Source organism: Pseudochaenichthys georgianus, chromosome 10 (genome assembly GCF_902827115.2).
Source record: "Pseudochaenichthys georgianus chromosome 10, fPseGeo1.2, whole genome shotgun sequence".
Taxonomy (NCBI): domain Eukaryota; kingdom Metazoa; phylum Chordata; class Actinopteri; order Perciformes; family Channichthyidae; genus Pseudochaenichthys; species Pseudochaenichthys georgianus.
Genome location: NC_047512.1, coordinates 9,262,362 through 9,269,749, shown reverse-complemented (window position 1 = coordinate 9,269,749; position 7,388 = coordinate 9,262,362).

The following is a 7,388-nucleotide window of genomic DNA, read 5'->3' as shown; positions in this document are numbered from 1 at the left end:
ATATACACAACATATACTGTGGGTGAGGTAGCATCCTGTCATTACAATAATAAACTCTAGTGTTTATTGCACATGAGCAGTGGTCTTCCACCACAGTTGTTTATAGATATATTATATGAGTGTATTGTTTTCTTTTTTATTCAACTAAAGTCCGTGACATGTTATTATGTCCTGGTAAATGTACATGTTGTGTCAATATTAAAATATGTCCGAGGCAACCGTGAGTGTAAATGTCGACAAGCTTTTAGTTTGTAGTGCTTCCTTTTACAGAGGACATGTATCAACAAACATCTATTTTCCTATTAGGGTCATTGGTCAAGGAGATGTAAGTCCAGAAGGCACTTCCATTTTGAGTTTGGTTGTAAACATGTTATTTATTTTGCTTCTACAAAGTTTATCTAGTCAGGGCAACAATCTGTAGATGCCATTATTACAGTACTTCAACAGGGGCTTATTTTTTGAATACCTCTTGGCTGTAAATATGCAAAAAAAGAATTTCCAAATAACCCTCGAGCACTAGATTTAGTGATAGATAACACAAGTATTAAACTACAGCTGTTGAGTGTTGACATGTTATTCTTGCATTAGTTTTTCAGATCAAGACCATCAAATAAAGTCAGGTCATTTCAGTTTTTTTTAGAAAGCTGTGTATCATTTGTTTGTTAATTTATTCACATCTATGTAAAGATTTTGACTATAATGCAACTAAGTTGGCAGCCAACATCCACAAACAGGAAGTGATCTTGATGTTGTATCCCATTAAAATCATAGCTGCAGAGCTGACAAGCCTCTTTGATGCACCTTTGCTTGGTCATCACCTGACTCACTCACACAGACTAATCCACCCTTCTCTAAAGTTTCCTGTATTGCAAAGGTTGCATTTTCCATTGTCCTTGAACTGTTGTGCTAAGCCTCACCTCTAATGGAACCGGACGGCCAAGCTAAGCCACATCAAACCTAATCAGGCATTCAAAATGGCCTCATCCCCCTGCGTAACGTGTGAACTAACACTGTGTACTGATTAATCTCACTCGGCAACACCATTTGTCCAGTTCACCATCCGCCAGCTCCATCTCAGCTGACTTCCACCCCTTTATAAGAGGAAAACACACAAGTGGCCCCGTGTGCATTAGTTACGTCCATCAGCACCCATGTCTCTGTGTAGGTGTGTGTGTACACGCCATCTGCTCTAACATCAGCAGTGGATATTACAGGGTGAGATGAATGGTCCTGGAGCAGATGTGCCAAAGGAGGGGATGACATTGACTTAAATAGGAGCAGAGGTAAAGTACCCAGGGGACTTCATCTGCATTTCACTGAACACGTAATAACAAGCATCATTTGTAACTTAACATTTTCTCTTATCCCTTAAATATAACAACACATCCAAAATGATGGTTTGACCCCCAGCCTTAGGTTGTAAACAACACATGTGGGATGGCATTAGCACTGGTGAAGTGCACGCTAGAAAACCCTAACCCTAACTGAACCCACATTTTGTGTTGTGCTTTGTAAAAGTAGCTGTGTGCTAGATTGTATCAGGTTCTGGTAAAGGATTAATCCATTGAAGTTGTAAGGCATTATTCCATTCTTTGCTAACCCTCATTGCATAGTTGCACCCATTCAAACCCATTCATACAGAGGCAGAGTTTTCCATACAAGGTCCCACCTGCTTACCACTCACACACACTCACACATCATTGGCCATACCATAGGAGCAATTGAGGTTAAGGACCTTACCCAAGAACACACATGTTGGCAGCACACGCTACGGATCCAACCACAGACCTTAAGGGATGCTCATCTATCCCCTGATGCATTATTATTCTGACATTTACAATTATATTACCAGTTTTTTTTAAACAAATCTCTATTCAAGGGCATTCATTTGTATATCAATGTTTGGATCGTTCCTTCTCCATATCTCCATGACAACTGTGCAAACTCCAGGCACTTAGAAAGACCTTTGAATGTGAAGAAAAAGCTAGTTAGTGGACCTTGCACATAAATCATTATTGAGAGGTTTTTCTTTGAGAAACTACAGGAATGTTTCCAATGTTGAGAATGTATTGTTCCTTTGAAAAAGTAACACAGTGTAGCTCAGAGTCTTGGTAAAAGACCCTGAGCAGACAAATACATGAGTAGGGTGGATTTGGTTGATTCACAGTCTTGTGTGCACAACATCTAAATGATAATCCTACAGATTTCAGTCCTGGTGGATATATTGACATTGTAGGCTGTATATATGACACCCGTGGTTTCCAGTGGGTTTAACGTGAGGTTTCACGTTGAAGCAAACATTACTCTGTCACAGAGAGCGGAGCAAGGCAACACAACTTAAGACGAGAAGCAGCATTTTACGACGCGCTATGCATGGGGCCGCCTTGAGGGAGTTCTCATTCATAACACTCCGTTCGATGTCTCACTATGGGATGCGCCTCATCGCGGAGCAAACAGAAGCATCAATCTCATTACGCCAATCCTGATTGGCTGGTGATCTTGACGTCAGCGTCAGGGAATTCACCCCCTATAAGTAGCCTGCGCCACAACGCATGCGTCATTCAAACACCTCTTCTCGCTTCAGAGCACATCTCTACAGTAGCCGGACAAGCTTCACTGTCCACAGACTGAACCCAAATATAACCATTTCGGTCGACGGGCGCTCGCCGGCTACTCCTTCTGCTTTGCAGGAAGACGGTAATACTAACAGTTAGTATTAAAATCGACCTCGCCGTTCTCTTCCCCGGAAAGTAAGGTAGGTCTGATTTTTTCAAGCTAACAACACACCTGGTGCTAGGCTCGCTCCCTCCCTCGCTTCTTTTCTCTTCCCAACGGAGGAAGAAAGGATTAAAGGAGCATACTGTCACACCAGTCAGCATTCTCCGGGAATAAAAGACCCACACCGTCCTTTTCTCCGGATTAAGGACAGGGTGGTAACACCTTTTTCTCCCAATTTACCTGTTGAGAGCGGGTCCTCTCCACGACACGAGGCGACCAAGATGGACGCCCCTCTCCCTCACACCAGAGGAGTCAGGGACTCGGTGGCTCGACTCTGCGGCTGCGGGTTGAAGATCTCGGGCACAGACACACACCAGGTCTGCTCATCCTGCCTCGGGCTGGAACACGCCCGAGGCGCTATCGACAACCCCGGCTCGTGCGGACATTGTGTCCGCTTCACCGTGAAGAGCCTCCGCCGGCGGCTAGCACGCCAAGATAGCCTGTCGGAGCAGGACCCCCCCATGTCCACTGACCTGCCGGCCAGCAGTCAAGACGCGGGGGCGTCCGCCGCAGAGAGTGAACCCCTCTCTGTGTCGGTCTGGGGCTAATTATCTGCGATGGCTGCAGAACCGGAATCCCGCGCCCTGGCAGGCCGGGACCCGGTGACGGCAAGACACGCGGGAACGGGACCCCACGCTTTACCGAGCTGGGGCTCCCGGTTAGACCTCACTATGGTCTCACCCGCGGAGGATGTCCTCGGTGTTCCTCCTGTCCGAGTTGGATGAACATGAAGAGGACATCTTCATGTCATCGGCTCAGGCTGCAAAGACTGGAGCGAGGGCTGCTCTCCCGGGCGATAGCACACCAGCTTCGCCCGGTCTGAGCATGGACCTGCAGGCCGTGTGTAAACGCGCTGCGGCCAGACTCAACGTCCCGTGGCCTGAAATGTCCAAGGAGACCTCCAGGTCCCGCTACGAAGGGAAACATTTTCCCCAAGCAGCGCGGACGAAGAGGCAACTCCTTCCGGTCTTCCCGGAGATGTTGGATGAGGTGTCGGTCTCGTGGAGAGACCGGCCCTTCGGCAACAAGGTCCCAATCCAGGGTGCTTCCTCCCTAGACTGTGACGGAATGGAGAAGCTCGGCCTGCTCCGCATACCGCCCATAGAACCGCTGGTAGCGGCCCACCTCCTACCGAGGCTGGGCCCGTCACCAAGCAGGAACCCCACGCTGCCAGCAAAGTCGGACCGATTTCAGTGGACAATGACTGAGCGGTCCTACAAAGCTTCAGCGTTGTCCGCCAGGGCCCTGAATGTGTCCTCGCTGCTAACCGCTTACCAAGCGGAGCTCTGTGAGGACCTGTCGGGTAACCCGGGGGCAGCCACTCTGGACGAGATGGCAGCGGTCACGGACATTTGTCTCCGTGTCCAACGCTGCGCCGTCCAGGCCACGGGCAAGGCAATGGGGATCATGGTGGTGCAGGAAAGAGCGAGATTGCTCAACCTCCCAGACCGGGGGAGGATGTGCTTGACATGCCCATCGTTCCCGAGGGGATTTTCGGCTCCGCTCTCGCCTCCATGCAAAGGAGGTGTGAGTCAAAAAAGAAGGAGGACGAGGCACTCCACCTCTGCCTCCCTCGAAGGGTCCAGCCGCTGCCTTCGCAGCAGCAGTCCTTCGCCCAGGCTGCCTCGAACCCTGCTCGGTTTAAAACACCGAAGACGCAGAGGTCGCAGCCCGCCCCGAGTCCCCAGCCCAGGCTGGAGACAAGGGCGAGTTGGCCTAGAAATTCTTCGGTTCCGGCTGCAGCTCAGACACAGCCAACCCAGAATTTCGGCCAGCAGTCGAGGAAGAAGAAGCGAGCGGCGTGACCCCTCCTTCTCCCCTCTGTGACAGAGCTGGAAGTCCACGGTTCCCCAGCTCTAAATGTGTTCCTGCCGCCTCGAGATGCCTCAACACCATCCTCAAGTCCGCACAAACACATGTCACACATTTGTTGATTTTTCTGTCATAAAACATTTGCCGCTGACACATCCAGGCTTCAGGCCGAGGGCGCAGCTCAAAAAAATGAAAAGAAAAACAATAAAACTAATAAACAGCCCGTCAACTGTCCCCCTTCTGAGAGCAGCTACGGCCTCTCTCAAAAGGCGGATTACAGGCGGGTCTGTGAAGGCACCACCGCCACGCGCATGTGCAGTGCCGGCTGGGGTTGTGAAGGCACCACCGTCATGCACATGCGCAGTGTCGGTGGAGATTGTCGAAAAGGGGCACCACTGTGTTCAGACACTAGAGGGCTCCATAACACAACAAATAGAGACTCAGAGAGGAGGAGATGTGACATCCTCACTGGCTTTAAGGAGCATGCAGTGGGAGATGCTCACATCATCTGCTTGGGTTTTCAAGACAGTAACACAGGGCTACAGACTCCAATTCGCTGTCACCCCCCCTCGCTTCTCGGGCATTCTGTACTTGCAGGCCTGAGGAGAGTCAGCCCTCATTCTGGAGAGAGAGATTATCTCACTCCTAGAAAAGAGGGCTATATCTATTGTACCCGCCGAGCAGAGTCAGTGCGGCTTTTATTCCAAGTATTTCCTCGTTCCCAAACGGGGAGGGAACGGAATTCGGCCAATACTTGATTTGAAGGCTCTGAACAAATATCTAAAAAGATATAAGTTCAGAATACTCACGCATCTCTGCTGCGTCTCGTGCGACAAGACGACTGGTCGACCTGAAAGATGCGTATGTTCACATCCCAGTATATTACCCACACAGGAAATATCTGAGATTCGCATTTCAGGGGATCTGTTATGAATACAGAGTACGGAAGCCGCGATAGCCCCGTTGAGACAACAGGGTATTCGCCTGGCGACCTACCTGGACGACTGGCTGCTTCTCGCACAGTCGGAGCAGGAGGCTGTTACGCAGACAAATGTCCTCGTTAAGCACCTGCTCAACCTGGGTGATGAACCTCGGGGCAGATCAACTGTCCAGAGGTGCACCACTTTATGCAGACTGGACTCTACATCCAAGGATTGTGAGCCAGCTGTGGGTGCGTTACGGCAGAGCCGCGGTGGATCTGTTCGCATCGAAAGACAAAGCTCAGTGTCGGCTGTTCTTTTCGATGCGCGATCTAAATGCACCGTTAGGCGTGGATGCACTCGTGCACGATTGGCCCCTGGGCCTTCTGTACGCGTTCCCACCCCTGGCTCTGATACCTCCAACTCTGGCCAGAGTGAGAGAGCAACGCCACACACTTATCCTGATAGCTCCGCACTGGCCAGCTATGTACTGGCTAGCGGAGATATATCAGCTGCTGTGCGGGCAGCCTTGGCAGATCCCACTACGCAGGGACATACTGTCCCAAGCGGGGGGGGGCGATCTTTCACCCACACCCAGAGCGCTTGGCTCTATGGGTCTGGCCCGAGAGTGGTACAATCTGAATACAGTTTGACATGAAGCTGACCCTGGCAGCTGCAAAGCGAGCCAGTGACACTCATGCATTATCTGTACATCCTTCATGCACTCAGTTCGCCCCAGGGCAAACAGAGTGTGGTTGAAGCCCAACCCTGCCTTTATCTTAAGGCGGTTGGTTCAGGTACCACATTTGACATTGAGGCATCCTCCCCGCCACTGTATTCCTCCGGGGAACAGCGGCCGGATTTGCCGTGTCTAGCCCGTGCTTTACGCACGTACAGGGACAGATCAAGGGTGCTTCGTCATAATGACCAACCCCTTGTGTCCTGGGCTAACCCTTATAAGGGCAAGCCTGTTACTAAGCAACGGCTCTCTCACTGGTTTGTGGAAGCAATTGCTTTGGGGCCCATACGAGTCAGAGTTCGCAGGCACCCTCGGGTCCGCGAGCTCTTTCAACTCAGGGTCTGGCTGCATTCTGGGCTCTGTCCAGGATGTCTCCCATCCAAGACATTGGTGCGGCGGCGAGCTGGTCCTCGCCGCTCACTTTTGTCCGCCTCTTAACAGGCTGGACGTTCTGGTCCCAGTGTGACTCAAGCAGTGCTGGGCACCTGGTTGAGTCAGAGCTCTACCTGTTAAGTTCTGGTTGGTTTGGTGATTTTCGAGATAAGCTCGCCTGGCAATACGGGAGCTACAATATCCCATAGTGAGACATCGAACGGAGTGTTATGAATGAGAACTATAGGTTACTTACGTAACCCCAGCGTTCAGAGTAACATGAAGTGAGATGTCTCACCAGACGGCCCTCCTTGCTATGGTGAAGCGAGAAGAGGTGCTTATTTTGAATGACGCATGCGTCGTGGAGCAGGCTACTTATAGGGGGTGATTTCCCCTGATGCTGGCGTCAAGATCACCAGCCAATCAGGATTGGCGTAATGAGATTGATGCTTCTGTTTGCTCCGCGATGAGGCGCATCCCATATTGAGACATCTCACTTCACGTTACTCTGAGAACTGGGGTTACGTAAGTAACCTATAGTTTCCCGGCATGTCGTTGCAGTAAATTAAAGGGTGTTTCATGTTGTCGTTGCTGTGGACCTTCTTAATCTATCTTCTTTGGAGAACCCCCTTCTGGTCCGGGGCCCCAAGCAGTTGCCTGCCTTGCCTGTTCGCAAGGAGCGCCCCTGCTGTTTACAATACAGCCAAGAACGTTTTTTTCTACACAGCAGCAGGGTAACTTAAAATAAGTTTGTATCTTATTAAGAA